At 37.9% G+C, this 25,040-nt stretch overlaps 1 protein-coding gene across 2 annotated transcripts in view; it reads left to right on the top strand.

Annotated features, from left to right (window-relative positions):
- OSBPL10 (oxysterol binding protein like 10) overlaps window positions 1-25,040 on the top strand; it is a 105,215-nt gene that overhangs the window by 4,922 nt on the left and 75,253 nt on the right. The gene's annotated exons all lie outside the window — the stretch shown is intronic.

The following is a 25,040-nucleotide window of genomic DNA, read 5'->3' as shown; positions in this document are numbered from 1 at the left end:
GTGATTTCTGTGCTTAGCAATGTGGTGATAAATGTGGTTAGAGGGAGCACATGTGCACTTGCTGGCTCATTTAAAAACCCCCACCAGTTTATGAATATGGATTTTGTTCAAGTAGGAGAAGTGACAGTAAGTTGTTAAACTAAGTAGTGTGCCTGGAGTCTTTTAATGAGTATGTAAGAAAAATATTCAGAAGATTTCCCAGTCATTTTATGTTTAAAAACAACTATGTAATAATGCATTTGGGGTTTAGCTTTTCCTATTATGCTTACTTTGTTCTTTATGATGTATCTAAAAGGCTGACCTTCTGAGTGAAAAGGATGCTAAAAATGCTGTAACTATGAGTTTTTAATGTAAAATTATACTCGTTAAATATGTATTATAAGTGATGAAACAAAAAGTATTGAATTTGGTTTGACTAAAAGTGCTTGAGTTTCCTAATACACTTCTGCAATTTTGTTTTCAGTTATCTTGGCATTGAGCTTTAGATATAGTCTTGTGGATATCTTACTGAGATGGCTGGTTACTTTTTGGAACCTAATCCAGAGAGGCAAAGTTTACTTAGTATTTAGCTGTTGCATAGAATTTCTCAGTAAATGCTGTCTAAATGCTGTCTAAATGCTAATTTCTCTTTTCCAAGACAGCAATTACTAGGTAATTTGAAGAATATAGGTCCATAACTACTCAATTCTGTAGCACATGCCATAGAATTTGTCACGGTTTCTGTTCCACCTAGACTTGTGTTTCTCATTGGATATCTGAGATTTTTTCTCATAGTGACAGTGCTCTATAAATGTGGGAATGATTTGTCCAGCTTTAATCACTACTTAAAAAAAATTGCCTGAAGTTCTTAGTACATGTCAGACTTTGACTTTTCATTGAATCTCATTATGCTGGTTGTGTATGAGTCTGAAGATAACCTCTCTCTGTGTGTGGTGTTTCTGGGCTGGCTAGTTAAAGTTCAGCTGTATTTGTAGAATTTAGACCCATGGAGTATTCTTGCTGCAAGTCAGATCTGCCAATGGTTTTAAAATTTTCTCATAGTGCTGATTATTATTATTTGGTATTTCAGTGTTTTTCTTCACATGTGGACACCAGAACTGTGTACGCTTTCAGTTGTGCTTGCACTGGCTATCAAATACCCAGTGTTAACATCCCATTTCCTCCAACACAGTATTCCCTACTTAGAAAGTTCAAAGCATACTAGTTTGTTAGGCCTCCATCATTTTTTTTTTGTTTTGGAAACTAGGTTGCTAATTTTGCCTGGTAAGTTTATCTGTTAGTCTGATAACACACAACAGTCGTGTTCCCTGTGCCTCTGGGGTTCTCCAGATACATACCTTTGTAGCTACACTCTTTTTATTTCCTACTTGCTTTGCTTAAGCCATCAGTGGTGCAATGCCCTGGTGCTTGTTATGCTGTTTTCTTATGATATCCAGTAACATATGGCATAGTACTAGCAAAATGAGTGCCAGAAGTGTCAAAATGAAGAGTAGCACTTTACTATCCTTTTTTTGGACGGGAAGGTGATAAAAAGGAGTGCTGTGGGAGTTGTCACCCTGAAGTACGCTGTCTCCACAGGCATCATGTTCTTGCATATCCCCAGTGGTACTTCTTGGGCTTTCTCATGGTATGTGCATGCCCCTTTCTTGAGGGGTTAGAAATAGTAGTTAATTATTTGTTTGCAGAAGACAGTTTTAAAATGTAGTTGTGGAAACTGATTCTTAAGTGGAAGAATTGCTTGGACAAAATAATCAGTAGATTTTCCATACCCTGAATTTTTGTGAGTCAGTCTTTTTCCATGTAAATTCTCTACCTTGCAATTATGAGTTTTTTGTTACTAGATGCATGATTTTATTTTGATGATATTGGAATGCATGTTGTTTGCTGATGATAGCTGATTTTCATGTCATCAGCAATATTTGTGGATTTTTTTCCCCTATCTAGGTCATTGCTGAGCATTCCAAAGCCAAGAGCTGGTTGCCAAAGAGCCCTATTAGAAATACATTCACTCAAAGATTCTCATTTGAGGCTGGCTTCATCTTTCAATGCAGTTAATCTGCCTTGTTATTTTTTTTAATTATACCTAAAACTCAGTGCTGCCTGCATTAGACATTGCTTTAATGCTGTTAATATGCTGAAGCAAATTTGTGATATCAGAAGCCCAGCAGCTTTTCTGGAGGAAGTTTGGTTTTAGTAAATTATCTTGCTTCAAATATCTTCTGTTTGTTTAAAAAAGGTACGGTATCAGCCATCCTGTTACTTTATTGAGCATTGGGTAGGCTGAGATGCCTATGGGATTAACTAGACTCTTGCATTTATACTTAAATACTTGCACAATGTAGTTTCCTTCAGTTTGGGAACTTTCCCATTGCTTTTGGTGGAAAGGAGCTGGATGCACCAAGTGTTGATGAACTGTAGCATTTTGAATCACTCACTACGTTTTTGGTGAAACCTAACAATTTTGTTGGTAGTAGTTTTCTGATAAAACTACAGTTTAAAATTTGGAGTGCTAGTCTGCAAAGTAAAAGGCAGGTTTATGTTGATATCTAGTATTAATTGCTTGGTGCTTGTTTCAGGAGCCTTCTACAGGCTAAATGCAGTTGCTATTGTGTATCTCTTAGTCCACTCAAGAGCATGGTGCAGGTGTGCCTGTACGGGTCCCTTAAGGTATTTGACTGGAAAGGCCTTAGGCTATTAGTTGGATTGTTGTAAGTTGAAATCCCTAAATTAACAGTTTTTGTAATTTTGAACAAGTTACTACTACAAGTTCATAGTTTAAGTACATATTTCTTAGTGACCTAGGAAAGGCTTTTCTTCAACTACCCAGCCTTGTGGAGATTACCTGTTGCAGTATGAAGAGTTGAGTGTTGTCAGGTTCCCAAGATTTTTTGTAAGATAAGTCAGTGATGATTATTTGTTTTGCTTGAGAATGGACTTGGAGCACATTTAAGAATTGTGATGGTCCAACCTGTCTAGGTCATTCAACAGGGTATTTTAAAGTTAGAAGAAGTGCTTAAATATAAGGGGCTCTGTATTGATAAAGCTTCTATGTTTACCTTATATACAGAATTGTGAACCACACTGCCACTTAGAGCTATACTGGTGGCTACATCTTTCACTGAGATAGGGTCATGCTTTTATGTAAGGGACACATGCACACTGTGGGGAAAATCTGCACACTGGAGTCAGACTAGTATACTTAACCCTCACCAGGAGAGGGGTATGTTTGTTTTTCTAGGTCTGGAATATGGAGAAACCCTTCCTAGTAAAAGGAGAACAGTTTAAGCTACTGCAGGCAAGACCAGGCATTCTGCTATTATGCTCCTTAAACTTATAAAATAAAAAAAAAAAAAGTGTGTGTGTGGGGAAGAGGGAAAACGGCCAATTTCTTGCCTTTTTCTTGAGGTGCCAGGGAATCGAAGAAGACTTGTGTGAGGTTTCTCTGTACTGCTTTTATCATGTTGATAGGAGGAAGATAATTACATTGATCATGAAAAAGGTACTGATGTGTAGGCAAGATGGAGGAGAAAAATGTATTATTCTTTGCTGCAAGCATTTGGGAGTTTTGCACTGGCACAGAAACCTCTCTTCAATGTATTTTTTTAGTGCCTTATCACAGTAGGGTTTTTATAGAAGCTCTGATATAAGGAAAGCGAGTGCCTGGAAAACATAGGGTTAAAATACTTTTAACTTAACTTAGGTCAAAGATAGAGAGCAATGTTTGTGTTGTAAGTCTGTGGTGTGATAACAGAATTTAGTAGTCTTACTAACAAGAGTGAATTATTTCTTTCCATCCTTCTAATGAGTGAATTATTTCTTACCATCCTTCTAATTATCAGTTAGTTTGGAGACAGTGACTCCCGAACATCTGCTAGCTGATGATACTCCTTGTCTGCTCATCCTGTTCTGCTTGCAGTAAATTTTGTACGAAGGGCACAGTGTTCTAAATCTTTGCCAGCTATCAGAAACTTGCAGATACGTCTGGTTTCAGCTAGCTTTGTGATTACTGGGCATCCAGCTATGCCAAAGGTGAAAAGTGCACCGTGAGGAAGACTGCTTACTTCATCTTGAAGACCCCTGCCCACGGCCATAGGAGGGCAGTGCGAAAGCGCCAAAAGGGAGGAGACTTCTGATAATGAGTACCTAAACTAATTGTAATATCCCCACCTGCTCTCTTGGTAACCTAATGAATATGCATGTTTCTGTGTAATAAATATTTGCTTTCTTTAACCCCTCGGTGTGCAAGTTAGGAGGAGCAATCCCCCTTGCACCTGGTGCTGTAATAAACATACCTGTTTTATAGCTCTGAGTTGTAGTAGAGTCTGATTCCGTGCTTCAGCTGCTGCTCTTGAAAACAGAATAAAGCTCCCTCTTTTTCTCTCTGACCTGGAAGGTTTGCCTTCCACACTGTAAGGTGTAGTGTAGGTTTTGTCCTTTTTTTTATTGCCTGTGTTTTATCTTACCTGGTTATTAGGCTTTGATGTTGTGACTGCTGGCTGACGTGTCAAATTTTATCTTATTTTTATTATGCAAGTGCAAGGAAAGGGTAGTTTTGCAATAGACCAAAGGAGGAAAGAAGAGATGTAGAATGGTGGGAGAGGTTTAGAAAAGGAGTTAAATCCCTTGCAGGACTGATGGACGGAAAGGGAAGAAACAGGAGAGAAGGAAGTATGATACTGAAGACAGGATAGACCTTTGTTACTTTTTTAGAAAGATAAGAGAGGAAGTCATAACATGAATTCAGAATGAAGTCTTAGAAACCCAAGCGAGATAATTTTGCTATTATTATTTTTCATATTGCCATTAACAATGGCACACGAGAAGTAGAGAGGAAATGAGTACTTCCTAAGTTGCAAAATGCATAGTGCAGTGAGGATTTTTCTGGTTTTGCTTTCTTCCCTGATCCACCTTCTGTAGCAGAGCTCATTTCAGACTAGTGGGTGACTGATGTGAATAGCAGCCTGAGCAAGCTACTGACAGTGTCCACCTGGATATATACTATATATGCTATATGCTAGACTTACCTTTATGTGGGAATTCAAGCATATTCAAGCATATGCAATGATGAAGCTGTTTTTCTGTTAAAGGTTTTACGTATTGTTTCTTTACTTTTGATCAAAACAATGAGGATCTGGATTTTTGTAGAACAATGGTTTTAGAAATATGTATACTTACAAAGCAGCAGCCTAACGCATAAAGGTCTTCGGAAGTTGCTTGCAAATCTGAATACACTTTCTTCAGAAGGATCATGGCTAATATACTGCATATCTCACAACATACTGGTGAAACCACCCTCTCATAGACTCTGTGGAGTCTCAACGTATGTTTCTAAGAAACAGTGTTGACAAGAAGCTTTGTTGTGAAGGTGGCTGCATATCAACTGTCAAGGTAAAGACCAAACATAGAAACTTAAACTTATCATTTCAGTCAATGACTTGATAGTCTGAGGAGTAAAGGCAGGTCAGACCCTATTGGACTGCAAAGTATTGGCACAGAGAGCTGAAAAGTTGCAACTATCATAAGATGATGCAGCATGTAAGAGAAGTCTGGTTTCTGCAAAGCTTTGTTTGAACTATCTGAGGTGGAGAAGAGATGGAAATGAGGCAACATTCTGATCTATTGATCCTTCCTTTGTGTATCGTATTTGGTTTTGCATATGATGCATAAAGAAAATACTGTCTTGGCTATGTTCATTCTTTCCAAGCAAGAACTTTTAGACTATGGACTAAAAAACAAAATTTACAAATTCACAAGTTAGGAAGAACAAGCATAAAGGAAGACATAAAACTGAGAACTCCAAAACTTCCCAAAGCAAGACCTTAACTTGCCTTTTGCGTTTATTTTTCTTCTGTGTGAATATATATTAAAAATCTGTGCTGCCCACAAAAAATGTCAGTAGTGTAATATAGTTCTCAGCCCTAGTATGTTAGAGGGGAATGAGTATTACTTGTTGAAAAGGTTCTGTCAGTGAAATAATATTTTAAATGGAACTTGCAGCTGGAAGAAATGCCAGCATTAGTGGGGTTCAATTTTGAGAACCTAGATGATGAATTATCTGCATTTTGGAAGTGAAAATAACAGCTGCTGTAAACAGTAAAACACAGAACAAATTTTAAACCAGATGTTTTTTTCCATCAACTTGCACAAGAATTACTGTCCAAACAGATGTGTTCAGAAAGCATTTGTCTCCTAGAAAGTATCAGGTAGTTCATGTATTCATTTAGAACATATCACCATAATCTGTGTCTGAAACAGCTATAGGGAACATCCCTTCAGTGAAATATGTAAGAACTAGATTGGAATGAGGGGGGAATGGAGAACTGTTTTGAGGACTGCTGCCTTCTCTGTCTTTCTCTACCTTCAAATAACCTTTAAAATTTTTGTGTTGCTTTCACAGGTGGTGATCAGTTCTGTTATTACGTGCTTCTTCCACAGAAGTTATGTAAATAATGTACATACATCCACAAGCCAAAAATAGATGTAGGTGAGGTAGATACTGGACAAAATTGAGAAGCCAGATTCTTGAGTCCAGAAGCTTTGTATTGACATTATAACTCTGATGACCTAGACTGATGAAGACAAGCACACTTCAAATGAAAAGGTGTTTCAGACTTTTACTGTCTTGTTTTGTTAGAAATACTATTAATACTTTGAATACACTATAGTATATGTAAGAATATCCTCCTCCTTATCAGTACTACAATACGTTATTCAGCAAAAAGTACAATACTTACTAAAACGAAGTTGTAGCATCACTGTTCTCTTTTTTTTTTTTAGACTTTTAACATGTTTAAAAAAGTCCCAAGTTTTTTTTTTTTTTGTCTGAGAATACCATAGGTACTTAACAAAATTTGAAAAAGCCTCAGCTGTGATGCTTACACTACTGAGGTTAGAGAAAGAGGTACTTCATTAAATCACGGCCAGGTGTAATGACAGTGTATTGGCCATTTTTTTCCTTCTCTTGGTATAAAACTGAGATCCATGAGTGACTTTCATTGATTACAAGGTAGTTTTCAAATCTAAATATCAATCTTTCAGTTTACAGGGAGATTATTGTATCTTGAGGTCTCTTATTCCTTGAATGTTTTTAGCTGTGGACTAGAAAATAACATTGAAGAGTTGCTGGCTCCTGGCAGTGATTCTTGCTGAGGACAAGACCTTGCAAAACAAGGATGAGCTATGAAGGTCTGGCAAAAAAGTCAGTTAACTGTGATGCGAACTCTATAAAACATTGCTGACTCAAGGCAGCTAATTGAAAATTTATGCTATAATATCCATTGATGGAATGTGGTTGTGCTTTGAACCTCACTGGATTGCATTACTGTAACGCAGTACAGTCAGTATCTTTCTCTTGATACGTTCTTGTTCTGAAAAGGTTGGCTTCATCAAAATAGCTTCTGAATATTGAAAAGATGTCAACTTGAAATGTAGTTGATGTAAAAATAGACAAGGACTAATTTTGAATATACTTGAAACTTTTTCTGCCATTTTTTAAAGATATAATATGAACTATGTAATACTTGCCAGTCCTTAACATAATGCTTACTGAGAAAATAAATAAATTACATAGTACAGTAATTATTACTAATACAGTTACTTCCTGTTGTAGAAGATCTCTGTAGGAATTCCATGGATTTATTTTAAATTGACTATGCAGTCATGCTGTACTTCCCTTCCATGCCCACCCTTCTATTGCGAGTGCCTCTGTTCTGTTTGGTTCAAGATTTTTTGGTCTAAGGCATTTCTGTAATTCAGTATTCTGTTCGTGAACTACAGCTATAATTGAGGCAAGTCCTGCCCAGTTCAGTCTGTGTATACATTTTATTTAATGCTTACAAGTCTTCATACAGTATGTTTGTAATTGTTCCACACCCTGTAAATGTGTTTAGTGTGCGAAGTAAATTCATCATTGGAGAGATAGTGAGTGCGAGGGATCTGGAGGTTGCCGCTAAAATGTGCGGTCCATGTTTTTTGTCTCTTCTCTTTGGGAGGGCATTTTGATCTGAACATGCCTTTGAGGTTTATTGCAGAATATCCTCTTCTCCTCTGAAGTCCCAGATTGCACTGTTGTGGGGAGGGTTGGTAGTTTTCCCCTCCTGATCTTGGGATGGTTCTGTCTAGCTAGATCTCATTGCTTCTGGATGAGAAAAACACAGCCAGAGACCAGAATACCAGGAACTTTTAATATCTTGGTTTTCTTTTGTCATTAAATAAGTTGCAAACAGGACTGCTCGTTTCCCCCCTAGTTGTTACATTTTGATAATAAAAACCCTAGTGAAAATGTAATTACGTTGGGAAAATAATTACTTCACTCCTAGTCCTATCCTTCTTTTTTAATTAATATACTAATTTAGATTTTATAGTCATAAGGAGCTATGAGAACATCCAGTGCCTTGAAGCAAAGCTCTCAGGTGTTGAGTATAAAGGTGAGAATCGGTTGTGGACAATAAGCAGTTGATAACCTGTCAGTTATGACAGCCTTGTTCAGCTGTTCAGGCTTTCCCAAGGGGGTCAGAGGTTCAAACTGCAAGTTTCATTCTGCTGCTTTCCAATGTTCTGGTGCTTTTCCAGCTTTCCATGCTTCATGCTGCTCACAGCGCACAGGCGTGTGATACCTGCATTTTGGGACCCTCCAAAGTGTTTTGTTGTGGTGGTTTCTGATGCCTGGAGTAACTGTGACTGTAAACTAGTCATACTGATGTTAGTTATAGAGCTATACTGAACTGATCTCAGGCCCTGGGCCCATCACCAGAAGACAGGTTGCACCTATGGCATAGCTTATTTCATTCAGTGTGGTGGTTTAAATGTTGGCCAAAATAAATCCTTTAATATATACTGCATTTTTGCTATGCTGTGGACCAAAGGGTGGCAGATCATTCAAACCTAGGCAGAACTCAGGGCTCCCTGTAGCACACTGTGTTCCTTTCAGTGTGGGGAAAAATACTGGAAGTGTTTCCTTGTGATTGGCCTTTGGAGAGGCATCAGATGACTCTGAAAGCTGGTAGGAGGTTTACATGGATACTCTTTGGGCACAGAGGTTCTGGTAGGAGTCCCACGAGTTGTGGGGAATAGCTGGACCTAAGCAGGTTATAGGAGCATACAACTGTTAGCTTCATAACTTAGGTTCTTACCTCTTCTCTATGCTGTTTTTTAAAATGGAAGAATTAAAACATTGAGGAAAAGGGCTGAACAGATGCCAGATGCAGTAGTCTTCCTCCTCCATGTGCTGAACAAACAGGTTGGCAGTTGAATACGAAGCTTTTCTTTAGTATCAGATAAATGGTACAAATCCACTTGTCCTCGTTTCCATGTTCTAAGGATCTTTCTCCTTTCCCATTTATTTGCTCTTGCTTTTGATACTACGACAGCAAGCATAGGGGAGTGAAGGGGAGAAGAGAAGAAAACATTTGAAAGTAAGGAGATTGGGTATGAAAATCTTACATGTACTAAAAATCAGAGATGGATGGTCTGTGACCCCAGCTTCCAGAGAGGAGGCTGATGACATGAAGCCTTTTTGGGTTTTGCTCCCTTTGAGCTTAAAAATAGATTTTTCAGAAATGACATTTGAACAGATTGAACACAAGAGGTGTGGAATAGGTATTTCAACTGAGGGAGCTGGAAAGCTTAATGGAACTGTCAGTATAGAGAAAGCAGCTAGTATAGGAAAAAATGCAGTGCAGTTTCTTACAGATTGCCTATTTGGGATGGTGTCAGGACATCAGGAGCAGATGCCTGGGAGACTGAAAATGCCCACTCCACTTTCATGAAATAATTCCCTCAACCAGATTTAATTATTAGAATGCTGAATTGCGTGATTTCTTAAAAGGAAAAGAACAGAATTATGAAACTGGAAATGTGGAAACTTGGTTCTGAAATGTGCAACTTGGCTCTGGAAATGTGAAAACTACTGGATCTCTCTTGGCAGTTTATTTATGCATTATCTCTACTTGTTCTGTGTACTGTTTGATTTTAATTTTGTTTATTTTTATATCCTTTTTCTTTATTCCTAATAGCATTGTCATCAATTAGGTGCTTGGACTAATTGGATGGGTCTCCTCTGTTTTAAAGAGTATTTTACTTACAAGATGGTTTATTCTGATCCCTTTCTGTATGTGTTTGCTGACACTGGGTTCAGTGGTTAAGTTGTGGCATGTTTGTACTGCTGAATGAAAAAATGACCACCTTGTGTCTTTCCCTTCAGGGGTAACAAGTTCTGTTTCTTGAGATCCCTGCTACTGAATTTTTTCTTAAAATTCCTTTTCTGCATTGTTTCCTACTCTGTCCTTGTTTCAGGGACTGCAGAGTAGGCAAGCTGGCTATTGCAGTCCTAACAGCAAGCATGGGGTGATTATTGCTGGTATTACTCTGTTAGTAGGGACTTTTTTCTCCAAGTGTGTTTGGTTTTTGTGGATTTGTTGTTTTTGGTTGTTCTCTTTTTCTTTTTTTCCCATTTTTATTCTGCTGTCTGCTTGTCGCTGCTTAGAATGAATGAAATCGAAAGTAGAGAAGGTGCTTTGTCAAATGCTGCAGTGCGGGACCAGTGTGAGTACTGAAGAGTGTAGGGAAGGTAGGTAGCAGGGTACCAAAGAGCAGGAGTGACCTTCAAATGTCAAATCTTTGCTAGAAAACAGGACTTACAGTTTGTGCTCCCTAAAGTGAAGAAGTAACATGTCTTTGCAATGTTTTCCTCTGAGCCATTTCCAAAAACCTACTATTTCTGTTAAAAAAAATGCTGCTCTCTGTAGTTCCAGTTTCCAGTTGGGATCAACATTTCTTTTGGGATTCCTCCCACTCTTCCTACTCCCCCTTGTTTTGCTAGAATGTTTCTGATTGTAATTCGTGTGTCTTGGATACAGTGAATAAGAAGAGTTATTTTGTTGGGGAAGGGGGACCGAATGGTACACATTCTGAAGCCGTCAAATCGTATGTTGTCTGAGGTGCCAGATCTGCAAACAGTTGATAACATTTGGTAATAAACTAAAAGACTACAAACAAGTGGTTAAATAGAGAAGTGCTTAACACAGCACTGATTTTCATCATAATTAGGGACAAGGCAAAAAGATAGAAGGAAGAGCTTTTCGAGCTGCAGTTGAAGGAAAGATGTTAAAATAAATCTTAAGTCACTACTGAAGAGAACTTAGTGAAGTAGAGTAGTTTTGCTTTCTTCTGATTTTTAAAGTGAAGACTTCTGGTAACTGAAGGAAATCATGTTGTTTGTAGCTGCTAGTTGAGCAAGTGGTGAAGCTATTAACAACTTGATCTTTTCTTCTTCCAAATCTTCCTCTAGCATTTCGTTATTATGATTATGGAGGTTCATGAGGATATTTGTAATGTAGCCTAAAGTGTTCAGGCACTAAAAATAATATTTGGGGTTCTAGCTAGTGCTAGAACCATTAAACTTGAAGTTTAATAGAAATTTCACAACTTCATGTCAGTTCCCATCAGATGGAAATAAGCCTCCTGTTTTGCTGTAATATGTTTAATGCTGGTTTTACCAGAAAGAGGGGAGCACAAACCTAACCTGGGACAATATGTAAAATCTGAAATCGAACTGGAAGCAGACTCTAAAAGATGTTTTATTTCTGAATAAGTTAATTTGTTGTTCCATGGTTTGATCATCCACAGACAGGTGGTGTTTTTTTATGCAGTTGATGATGAGACGTCAGCATGTTTAAAATCATAGAATCATAGAATCATAGAATAGTTAGGGTTGGAAAGGACCTCAAGATCATCTAGTTCCAACTCCCCTGCCATGGGCAGGGACACCTCACACTAAACCATCCCACCCAAGGCTTCATCCAACCTGGCCTTGAACACTGCCAGGGATGGAGCACTCACAACCCCCCTGGGCAACCGATTCCAGTGTCTCACCACCCTAACAGGAAAGAATTTCCTCCTTATATCCAATCTAAACTTCCCCTGTTTAAGTTTTAACCCGTTACCCCTTGTCCTGTCACTACAGTCCCTAATGAAGAGTCCCTCCCCAGCATCCCTATAGGCCCCCTTCAGGTACTGGAAGGCTGCTATTAGGTCTCCACGCAGGCTTCTCTTCTCCAGGCTGAACAGCCCCAACTTCCTCAGCCTGTCTTCATACGGGAGATGTTCCAGTCCCCTGATCATCCTCGTGGCCCTCCTCTGGACTTTTTGTTCTTATATTTTCATTATTGGCATTATTTCTTTAATGCCCATGCACTAGTTTATTGCAAAAATGAAGATTTTAAACTTCTCTTTCAAAGCTGTTGGTTCTTAGTTGTTCAAAACTCAGAAGTTTATAATGTTAGTTATGGCAAAGGAGCTCTATTTGTGTGGGAGAGTGGAGTAGATCAGCAATTTCTGAATTCCTTTTACAAGTAGCATTATTGTAACAAAAGGAATGACAATAGAAATGAAGCTTTTAGGAAGTTACCAGTCTACCAAGTGCCTTTTTGTAAAGCGGACTGATTGCTCTTGTATTAAGCATGATGCCAAATTTTATTTACAAGTACCTACTTGCCAGCTGATCAGCCAGTATGACTCTTCTCAGTAATTCACCAAGATATAACAAGGGATTTGACAGAAACATATGTAATGTAGGAGGCTCCTGAAAAATACCATTTTTTGTAATTTAAAAATGGAAGTTGCTGAAAGTACTGAGTATAGTGGGAACTGATTTTGCAGAACTGCTCCTGCTGGGTGGTGCAAATTGTTCTTACTACCTGTTTTCTTTGTCTGTCCAAAATTTGTATTATTAAAGTAGTTGTTGGTGTGGGAGGGGCTGTGTTTTCAGCCCGGGAGAAGATTGTTGCATGCAGTAGCATAAAACCTTATGTTCGAGGACTTTGGAGTAGTTGAAAGTTGATGATGGGGCAGCAAGTGAGCTTCTGTGTGCTGGACAAGCTGCCAAGTCAGGACCGCTATGTGTGATGACTAATGTGTGTGACCTTATTGCAGATGAGTGGAGTGCTGCTTCTCTCTCTTGAACAAGGTGAAATATGTTCTACTGAGGTAAAATAAGGATTTGATAGAGTTCAATAAATTTGATGGAATTTAACAGAGTTTAACAGTGGTTTAACAAGATTCTATGTTTAATGGCAAGGTCCACCTTACTAGTTACTGCATGGAGCAAATGTACAGAGGAAAATTGAGTTAGCATCTTTCCTGCTGGATGGATGATTCTGCAAAGTTCCTCTTCTACCCAAGACTACCCTGGCTGCATTATTCTTTACCCAACTACAACACTTATTATCCCATAGGCTACAAAGAAATGAAGGTGACAGAGCAGTAGTACTGACGTGACACCAAATAGGTGAAGGCTAGTTCAGCTGAAGTAAGTATTTTAAAGTGCAAATAGCAATTCTTTCTTGAGGAGGAAGAGTGAAAAATGGCAACTGGTTTTCACTTGTGCTTTCACTGCAGCTTTTTTCACTTAGCCAAATTTTGTTGGTATTACAAGTTACTGAGATTTTTGGGGAACAATAGCTGTTTGTTTTTGTTTTGCACCATTGCTATGGACTGTGGTATAAATGTGCAAAACATAGTATTTCTGTCTAAAAGTGATTTAGAGATTAAAAGACTTATACCTGATGTTGAACGTCTTTTTAATTTTATTTTTAATTTATTGATCATAAAGGAATTGTATGTATTGAGTCATAACAGAGCTACTTTATGCATTTTCTTCAATAAGTAGTTCTGGAATGGAATTATTCACATAGGATGCAAACAATTATAAGGGAATGCCTATGCTGATTTTCTAAGTCTTCTTTCCTGGAAATGCATCAAATGTAAATCAGGTTAAGTATAATTTTTGGAAGGGTTTTAGGTTTCAGAGGAGTGCCATGTTCTTAAAGTCTCATATCAGTAGCTTGCACAGAATTATGTATCTCTGACTTTCTTCCAAATAACAATGTTAGAAAAGCAGATCAGGAGAAGAAAATGTAAAAGCTTTACTGCATAGTTAAGAGGAAAAAAAGAACATGACTTATGTCTCTTTGTAGGCTTTTATAATAATTTAGTAGATAAAAATTATTTTGTATATTCCAGTTGTCTGCTGATAGAATTAATGTGAATGCATTTTGCAGTTTGAGTCAAGCTGGTAGATGGTTTCTGAAACAATCTGCTTTGCTTTTGTGTTAGCTTGTATCTATCAACTGCTTTCATAAGACCAGAAGATGAGCTGCTGTTTCATCTTCTTACTCCTGAAGGGGAGAGACCCTCTCTCAGCTGTTTGTTCCTTCTGTGGTTTAGAAAACTGAATTAGTTTCCACTGAGTTTAATAAACACAAGAGAGAGAGAAGGGGTGGGTTGTGATTGTGCAGCAGGGTAGGAAGGAGGAAAGAGGAGCAGTGGTGAGCCTTAAGTTTGGGTGTGGTTTTACAAGCAGCTGAGCTCTAGAGATGAAGCGATCTTAACTGTGCTGTGTCCTGTGAAGAAAATCTGAGATACATAAATGTAACCCACCCTTGGCACTAAGCCTAGCACAGTTTCTGAGGGAGAGGGAAGAGATAATTTTTCTCAGTTAATACTTAACTGAGGCCTGTTTCTGATCACTTGTTTACAATTTACGCTTCTTCCTCACTCATATAACCTTTGTAGTAGAGGTTGTGAGTCAGTGCATCAGCTACTGTTCCTAATGTGGCAGGAGTGATACACTATCATCTGCTATCAGTCCAACAGTTTGTTTCACTGAGCACAGGACTTAGGTAGGGTTCGTTGGTTGTTGCTCTGCAGGGGAGATGACCTCTGGCAATGAAGTGGAGGGGACCAGACAATGGGAAGATATAACAGCTTCTCCTGCCACATGCGTTAGTGGTACATGTGATGTGGAGTCTGCAAGTATCTAGTAATAAATCCATATGTAATAAATTTATTACTGGATTTATCTAGTAATAAATTCAGTAATAAAAATTAATATTTTTAAGTGGTACCTGTTGGAAGTTTTTCAAGGTATGAATGCAGAAATATATTCTGAGAGAGCATGCACAGAAGATGGAATGCCTTGACAGACTCCTTTAGATTCCTGTTAAATATTTCACTGCTTGACCTGCATGGATGAATTTTTGTTTTTCTTTCTTTATTTTTTTCATCCTGTGATAATGCTTCTGGTGCCTTTCTCTTCTAGGAGGTGTCCCAGATGTGTCTCATACATCACAAAGGAACAAAAAGGGTGCTTTTCCTGCCTGGTCGTCACATTTAAGCATAGCAGAAGTAGCTTAACTATGTCTCTATACAGCATACCCGAGAGTGTTGAACATGCAGAATACAATAGAGTTGTGTTTTCATTTGTAAGCTTACTTTTTCCATATACATAGTTTTCATATTAGCATGTGGTATGACAGAAGTCGGAAATACGTATGAGAGGAATGAGAAAAAACAGTGCTGTGGTTGTTCCTCTGTAGTTGAAAAAATACCCCCCAAATCTCAGACTATAATGAGAGTAACAGAAACATCAGAATTATTCTCTACAGTTTAATCCCTACTGATAAATAAATACAGTGCAGTGCTATGTCATTAAAGTAGCACTCAGAGGGTATTGTGTAGTGAGGTTTGGAATAAGGTATGGTTTAATAAGCCTTGGAAGAAGTACCCAACTAATTTTCTTTTTTAAAGAAATGCTCAAGATATTGATGAACTAGTTGTGGTGCAAAGTAAGAAAAAACTCAGTCTTCACTAGCCTAATAATTAACCTATGGTACCTATAGCCCAGTGCAGCAGAGTGTTTTGCTCTGGATGGTGGTTGGAAGTCTAGCTAGTAGAGTGCTTTATTTTGGACTGTAATGTCAAATGATTCTTCAGATTTCTGCTTCCTCAGAAAACCTTTACTGCTGAAAACCTTTTGGCATCTGCTGTTGCCAAACTGTTCTTCTTGTCTACTCATTCATCCCTCCATTTCATTTCCACTATAATTTGTCCCTTGCTTGTTGGCAGCAGGGTGGTCATAATAAAATGGATGTTCTGTCTCCATAAACCATGACATTTAACTTCCAGTTAATTTTCAGCAACGTCTTTCTATTGAAGACTTTTAGGTTGGTGACATTTTTATTAAGAGGTTTTATGAATCTTATCTAACCTTTTATATTTCATGCTTTACAATTAAAAATGAGGGAAGAACAAAGTAACAGTGTTACTGAAAGAAGACAGTTCAGTGATTTAGCTATTTTGTTCAATTATTACTATATACCAAATAGTGCAGATTTTATAGCATAGAATTTAGTTAGGTTGCATGACTTAAAATACCTTTCCTTTGACTTCAGGGTTTTTACAGTCTTTCTTAAAGCAATCTTTGTTTCTAGTAGTAGTAAAAGTGAATTGGAAAGAACTCCAGTGTTCTTGCATTGACACCGACTCATTTTTATTTATATGGAGGTCAACTCCCTGAAGTTCCCTGATTTATCACTACAGGCTGTTGCTGTTGTACATGGGAACGTGTTCACTTGTGAGGAGGAGATTCATTAGGGTTCACCTACATGGATAATTTCCCTGGCTTTTAACTTGGAGACACACAGCTCAAATGCTCCAGGCTATCAGACTCCTTTTGTCTCTGTAATTGGCTCAAGATATGACTTGAATGATATTCCTAATTTCCGTTCTCTCATAGTTAACTTGAGCAAAAATCAGCACATAAAAGTGTCTGAACTACAGCTACTCTAATTGAAGCTACAGTAGTCAAGTAATTTGAACTACTATTTGCAGTCTGTTTTGTAGTCTGATTACCTGAATTGTTTGCCTGATATTCCCATCTGGAGGTGTTTGGGCCATCCCTTGGTTTATCATCCAGCAGTTGTCTTTTCTCAGCGTCAGCGTTTGTGCTGTTGTCCAGGGTCACTCTGTGCCTTTGTTGTTTGTTTCATTCATATTTCAGTCCCTAAAAGTGTTTTATCTTCAGGTGAAATCCTAACCAATATCAGGTCTGCCATAAAAACCCAGGGTCATACCTGTTGTCTCACAGCTGAGTGCTTTTCTATATACAGTCTGTAATTCTTGGCAGCAAGAGAGCTTTAAAAATCTGCAGCTGTTTGATATATGAAGGTGTCTCCCCTAGACAGGCTATAATACCCAGGAACAGTAGTGCTGGGTTGAGTTAGGGTTAATTTTTACCAGTGAGAAATACAAGCTGTTTGAGAAGAGAGGAAGAGTTGAGAGGCACAAGTCGGAGAAACAAATCGACTTGACCTCTGCGAATAAGGGTTTGATTCATCATTGATAGATGAGAAGAGGGAAGTGAGACAGTAGTTTAGGATGGGGCCAGTAGAAGATACTGTGTAGTAGACATTGTGTGTGAGAGTTTACCGTTTCCTTCCTACATTTTCTGTCCTTCGAGTAGTAGTATCCATGTCTATTAACGTAGTTCAGAGGGAAGACTTAATTGCTGAAGGTCTGGAGGTGTTTCAATCAAATGGTTTTGTTCAGCAGCCTCTTTCAGAGGTGTGTATGTTTGGGATTGACAAAAATATAGTAACTGCAAATTGTAGAGAATTTGGATTATGGATGATAGTATTTTGAGGTAAAATGGTGATTTAGACCTGTCTGACTCTCACAAATTGAGTAGGATATGGTTTTCTTCAAACTCTGTTGCGTGTTAGTGCTGATAGAAACCCAGCAATTTCAGGCTCCCTATGAGTGTGTTACATTAGGTTAGGTGGCTGAATTTGCTGGTACTCATTATGTTGTGTGAGAACCAGGCTGTCAGATGGATGTATTTGATTCATTTATGGATGTTGTAATAGCAAGTACCGGAAAGACCAAGGTAAGGTCACATCTTTTCAGGGTGTGACATTTCCTGCAGAATGTGGCAACTAGCAGACAGAAATCTGTGCAAAATACTGCCCTTGGTCAAATCTGGCTTTATTATTGATCTGTCTTCATATATGACCTTCCTGAAAATCATAGAATGGCTTGGGTTGAAAGGCACCTTAAAGATCATCAAGTTCCAGCTCTCTTGCTGTGGGCAGGGGCACCTTCCTTATTAAAGTATAGACTGTTGAAAGAATAGTATATAATAGTGTCAGTTACTGTTGACTCCTTAGCACTCTGAGCAGCTGTGTTCACAGTGGCTGCCTTCAGTGCTGCTGCCTTCTTTATTATTTTCCTTCACATAGGTCTGTGGGATGCTTCAGTTTTCTTAGTGTGTTTAATGGACATACAGCTGTTGGTTCAGCATTTCAGGCTTCCTGAATTTGTTACTCAGTTTGTTGGAGAGGTGTATTTTTGGTATGTTAGGCCACCTTCTGAACTATTTATTTCACACTATATTTTGGAAGTACTTTGTGGAAGATGAGTTGATGCAATTTCTGATGTGAAGTGCGCTTGCCAAACCTCTCAGATCTTACAGAACTTGTTGCAGAAAGCATGAAGCAGAAAAGTGACATATTTTTACGGAAGGCTGGATATTGCTGTACCACTTAGAATTTTGGTGTGTGTTGTTTGTTACAGAAAAGTACAGGCAATAAGATTCCTGGCATGGCTGGTGTAGTTTTAGGAGATCTTTAAAACTTGTGGTGGTGCAGCTGTTTGCTCAGCAGCAGTTTTGACAACTGCTAATGTGAGCAGAGAGAATTACAAATATTAATATGGAAGAACTGTTTTCACAACCTAGATGTAATTGAATGCCTCATTTATATATATGTGTGTATATAGATGTATATGTATGTATATATACACTTTATTTGGGGGAAGAAACTCAGATGTTTTCCAATGTTTAGTTATTCCCCCCACCCATGTTTAGTTCTCTGTTGTAGGTGGTTTGTTATGAAAAGAAAGTGACTCAGTTTTTCTCATAGGTCCTCCTAACAGTTGTTTCTCTAGATAGTCCTAAGTTACTTCCCAACTAGAATATTCCTTGACTAAACAAAGCACATTCATTCTACTCCTTTGTGTTCTCTTGGGTTGCCAAGTGAAATCTAAACATCTTAATGTAAACCCATTTTAGCTAGATTTTGGGAAAACAGAGGGAAATTAAGATCTTGATTTTTTTGATAGCTGCCTTGATTATTGGTGGTTTTGTTTTTGTATTTTCTGGCTGAGACAGACCAATAAGTGTCTAAAGACTGCAGAGAAGCCGTTGTCCATACAGGCTCCAAAGTAGGTTTCTGTAATTTTACTTTCTCAAAGGAGCAAAGTCTTGTTCCTCCATAAGGTGGAAAGGTGGGATTGAGAGAGGATAAACCCGCTAGCTTTCTTCATTTTGGTGCCCAAATGACTATACTGTGGGCCTGGCTTCAGCGAGAACCAATTTAGCAGCAGTCTCGTGTTACACAGTGCGCTGTCTTTGAATCAATTGGGGAATGGAGTTACTGCATGTTAACTGGTTGTCTCCTGTATCTTCTTTTAGAATCACACAGAAGTGTTTCTTCTAAAGTTTAATGACCTCCTTTAATTACATGCTGTTCAGTAGACATGACATGGAAGCACTCTTGTTTTGGTTTAGATCTTGGTTTTCTCATGAAGGAAAATGTACTTTCCTCTCAGGAGGCTCTGTTTTTAATCTGTCACCTGAGTTGAGCTGCATTAATGACTTTGCCACAATTAGGATTGCGCCAGCGCATTTATTCCCCCAGTTATGTCACTGCTAGCCTCTTCCCTCTGATCTGCAATGTGAAAATTTGAGTCTGCTTAATTATTAAGTAGTAGTGAATTTAGAGCAAGTGAAAAGGAAGGTGGCAAGGACCACTAAATGACGCAAAGTAGCATTAGGCAGCCTGCCGGCTCAGTGGTTTGTGAGCAGTAAGTGCTCTTTATGGTACCTACCTCAACTGTGTACCTTTTGTTTATGTGCTTGCCCCTAAATTGCAGTTGTTGCCACTCAATGTGGCCATGTTGTGCTAAAGCATAGATTATTATGGTAAATGTACTTTTCTGTGTGACTTCAAAGCATGACATGTAAAAATGGTTGCATTATTTCAATGCCTCTTTTTCTATCCTCAATCCTAAAAAGCAATCCCTAAACAACACTATTTGAAATTAAAAAACTAATGTTAATATTTATCCTTAACATAGCCTTTTTGTACTTAAATTTTCAGCAGCATGTCTGTTGCTGACTGTATAGGATTTCGGACCAGTGAAAGTAATTGATGTGGCAACAGAAATTGATGAACTGATGAGCTGGTCAACAGCAATTGTAGCTTCTGCTGATGCTGGGAAAGAAGTGATGTTTTGGTTTATAAGAAAGGCTTGCTTGTAAACTTGGAGACTGACTGGGACTTGACAAAACAGGAAAGGAGATTTCTCTTAACATTTTATTTATGTGAGACGTCTGTGGATGTTAAAATCACAAGCGGCATAAGATCAGAAACAGGCAGTCCATCTAGTAGCTGTGGATAAGGCTTTATTTCTTATCTCCATTTTAGATGTGGAACACTTCTAAAAGCATTCATCAAATTATAGTTCAGTTTGACTGATACGCAATTAAAATAATGCAGAGAAATTATTGTTTAATAAATCAAGTTTTCATTCAGAGATGCTCAAAGTCAGTAAAGCTCTTAATGAATACTGTGGTTCTTCCATTTTCTGATATTAGAAAATGATAAATTGAGGAACCTCAACGCATAAAGGATGTTGAACAGTTACTGAAATGTAAGCATGTTCTCCGAACCACTGTCTTTAAATGACAACTTCAGAGATGATTTTTAATAGTAAAATCCTTGGCTGTCAAATGTGTGTGCCATGCTTTATCTTTGCTGGCATGAATAATTCCATTAATCTTATGGCTCAAGGTAAAAGGGAAAAAAAAGGCAGTTGCATAAATGTAATCTCCAAGACAATCTAGTAAGATATAGTTCCGTAAAAAATGAAATATTTGTATGTGGCGTCTCATTCAGTTACTTGCTTTTCTTTGACACAGTCATTTACTTTCTATCCTATAATTCTTGCCAGCTTTTTTTCTTGTTTTAAATAAATTTAAAAAAAAACCCTATAAAATAGTTTGGTTCCTTATTCTCAAAGTGTCCTCTTTTTGAGGATTATGGAACCACTGAAAAACATGCCCTGGCAGTCACTGGAGAAAAACTGGAATGGAGAAAAAGGAAAACGTTTAGAAACTCAGAAATGTTGAGAACAAAGTGATATAAGGAAAAGGTTGGTGAGCTGCTGCTGTTCTTGAGCTAATATGAAGCTGGAGTGTTTGACATATTGTCTGAAATAATAAATACAGCAGTCTGAGAAGGGAAAATACACATGAATTGTTACTTTTCTGGTAGGGAAGGTGATGTTGTCTATCAAGGTTTTAAATCTGGGTGAAGACTTTGTGGTGTTTCAAATCAATGTATTTTATCTGAACAATTTGCATTTTTATGGTTAAAGCAAAATAAAAAGTAGATCATGAAGTATGTATTGTGAGACTGTTTAGGAGAAAGGTGTCTGTAGAAGATCTAAAGTATTTAGAGAGAAAAGTTCCTCTGTCCAGCAGTGAGAAAGTAACTGGGGAAAAGATCTCTAAAAAGCTGAAACCAGGGCTAGCCTGCTGTAGAAACCCAGCATGCCTCTTCACCCAGTAGTTGCTGGTCATCATCTTATGAAAACTGTTTTATTGTTTGTAGATTATGGAAGATTTTGTCTTTAGTCAAAAGATTTGTCTAATGCTACTGTGCAGCATGCCAGTTTCAAACAGATGTGTTCTGGGATTAGACAGGGTCCAAGTATGAAGCATGTATTCCGATGCAGTTTATGAACCCAATGAAGTAATTAATAAAATTAAGTAATTAATACCATACTGTTGTATTAAGTACTTTCCAAAAGAGGTGAGTTTTATAGCAGATTGAGTCCATGATTGAAGATTTGACTAGGGTTGCAACTGTCCAGATGCAAAAGTCTTTATTTAAAAAAAGTCAATCACATCATGAATGCAAACTGGAAGCTGTGTATCTGCTGTTCTCTTTGACAGGGTCTGATGGCAGGCCATTTTCATCTCCTACTATACTACCAGCATTTATCACTTTTAAACCATAGCCATTGCTTTTTCTTAAATTCTTCTTGGGGACCTAATAATTATTATAATACTATAGAATTATGATATTAATATAATATAATTATTACTATAATAAATTATCGTAACAGTGAAACCAAAATGCAGTTGAAGTGGTTTATTGGTATAGTATTTCAGTCTCTCCCCCTCCAAGAATTCAGAAGGCAACATACTTATGCTTCCTAATATGTCATACCCATGTTGACAAATACATCAGTAGCATAAAGAAATTTTGGTAATGTCAGACTTTTTAATTTGATAGAACAGCAGTAAAATTCTAGTTTGCTGAGTGTAGCTGAATGTTTTATCTTGTAATATCTATCAGTTGGTAATACATTTGGTTGGAATGGCAGAGCAAAGTATCCCAGTGAATTTCAGTAATTTGAGGGAGCCTGGGCCAGAGGAGCAGGAAACCTGTAGTCTCTGAACAGATTTGAGTTTAAAGAGAAATCTGTTGGCAAAGGCTTTTCTTTCGTGAAATGGCCTACTTTTTCTTGCCTGTAATATTATGTGTCTACTTTGAGCAGTGCTTAAGCATTTAAAACTGCATGAAATGTGTTTAAAAAAAAAAAAGCGGTGATTTTCTAGCTCACCATTAGATGGACTCTTTTAATTAAAAAAACCCAACCAAACAAACCAAAACAACAAACTGATTATTTTTTCCAATTTTGGAATAGCAAAAAAATTTAGCTGTCTTTAGAAGTGTGTCAGTAACATTTCATCATTTCTGTATAGCACTAATTGTTTGTATGTCTAGTATGACATAGTTTGATTCTGCTACCTCCTACCTGAATGTTCTCTAAAGAGTATGTAGGGTTCATCGTTGATCTCTAAATTAATTACAGAAATCCAACATCATTGGCAAATGTATGTTCTGTGAGCAAGGCCAGTGGAGAAATACAGGATAAGATGGCAAGATTAATCAATTCTAGAGGTTAGCAGACATAGAAACTGGTTCACTGGGAGCAAGAAAGAAGGCAGGATGCTTGAAGAGGGCCATGTTGGAGGTGTATGAGCACAGGTTATATTTTTCTTTTTTAAGTTTATTGCTTGAGTTGTGCTGGAAACATAGAATGGTTTGGGTTAAAAGGGACCTTAAAGTATCATCTAGTTCCAATCTCCATAAAGTTGTGTGCTTTTACAGGCAACTGAGCCATCATCGCAAGTGCTGAAAACTGTGAAGGTACAAGGTGAATGCTAATGTTCTGTTTTTCTGAGACTGTATGTAAAATAGTTATGGTTGGGCAGGAGGTCAAGTTAACACTACTGTAGCAGCAATTACAAGGATGTGGAAGGATGCTGTTTCAGCATATGTGGATTTGCAGAAGTCACTGCTGTTGGATGCCATTGTGCTGGTAAAGGTGTATTCTGTACTCTAATGGCTTGTGTGCTTCCCTGGGTAGCTTTATGGCAATGCAAAGCTTGTCTTTGTGGAGCTTACAGTTGTTCTGGGAGTGCTTTGCTGGTCTAGCATGCAGAGGTTTCTGAGTTGAAGTGTTCATAGTGTTTATATAACTTAATAGATTCTGTTCTAATAGAGGAACTTTTTTCCCCAAAATCCTTTGGTCTGGATAGAGAAGGAAGGATGATTTTCTTGTCCCCCTCCTCCCCTTTTATTTTTAACTGTTTCTCGTGTTGTTAGTTGTAGAGCAGTACTGCACTAACCACAATGATGATTTATGAGGTAGCAATCGATAAAAGATGGCCTGATAACAAAGGCTGAAATGATTTGTACCTGGACAATCATTTCAGTGATTTCAAGGACAGTCAAATTACACTGAGTATGGTAGGGGCTCCGAATGGACATCACAGCATATAAAACCTAGACTTGTTTGCTAAAGCTAAAGAGATTGCTGAAAACTTGTCAGATGGAGAGAAGCACTAACTCCAGGGTCAAGCTGCTATATAATTTTTTTCTGTGCAATGCTCTGCTTTTCCTCCTAAATATGTAAGAGAGATTGCTAAAATGGATGAAGAAAACTGAGTGAAATTACGATTTACTATGAAATGTGCAAGTCTGACTTCTTTTTTGTGGGCATTCAGTTCTGCTGTTTTCACCTGCAGTTAATTGCATCATTTTTCCCTGAAGAGAAAAAATGCTTAGTAAGTGGGAGAGCAGTATTGTAAAACCATTTAAAAGTCAAACAGGAAGGTTATGGACTGGTGTAATACAAGTCAGTAAGGTAATCTGAAATTTTGTCAATTTCCATTTAGGGCCTCCTTATTTTTAACACTATTATTGAAGTATTGTGGTGGTTGGCATTCAGCTTGCCAGTTTTCATTTGTGGGTTATGTGGGAGATGGAATCAGGCCAGAGGTGAGGGGTATAGCGAATCATTAGCTTAACATTATTTGGGACAGGCATTGTTATTCTGGCCTTTATGTGAGCCAGGAGTTTGCTGTCCGTCCCTTCTTGGCAAAGCATTGTTCTGTGTAATTGCATAGATGATTTCCACTTGGAAATACAATTTTAAATCTGTGCTGTGGTGAAAGTTAGGTTTATGGGGGGGAGAGGGGGGAAGTTGCTGACTCTTGAGACTGAGACACTGAGTCTGGAACATCTTCACTTTCATTTAATGCGCTTGGATAATGCAATTAGTTTATTTGTGTCTGTGTGAACTTCATATCCTAGCAGTTAGCGTGTTGTGGAATGGCTTGTGTTTGTTAAAACTGCTTTTTAAATCTTTGTGGTTACTGGATTTTCACTGTTTCTTGATTCTAACACTTACTGACCTGGGCAGTGTTAGAATTTGTTAGCAGAATGACCAGACGAAATTTAGACTTCTCTCTCCTCTTAATTGTTTTCTTATATGTGGGTGTCCATACTTCCTACCTAGTACTTACGGGGAACTGAATGTTCAATTCCCTTGGCCAGTTTTCAAATGTATGTGAAATATTATCACAAGTTAAAATACCATGGTGTTTTTAATTGTGTTCATCCCTCTTCAAAAACAGTGTCACTTTTCAAAAGACTAGCAGTGGGGAATTAGCATGTCTTTCAAGGTTATAAATGGAAGGGGAGGGGCCAAATCCACCCCAAAAGAGGCAGTCTTGTGCTTCTTCAGTGGAAGCTTTCTAATTAAAAGCTCCCTTCCTTACTTTCATG

The sequence above is a fragment of the Lathamus discolor genome, chromosome 2 (assembly GCF_037157495.1).
Source record: "Lathamus discolor isolate bLatDis1 chromosome 2, bLatDis1.hap1, whole genome shotgun sequence".
Lineage (NCBI taxonomy): Eukaryota > Metazoa > Chordata > Aves > Psittaciformes > Psittacidae > Lathamus > Lathamus discolor.
This window is presented reverse-complemented; position numbering and strand designations above follow the sequence as displayed.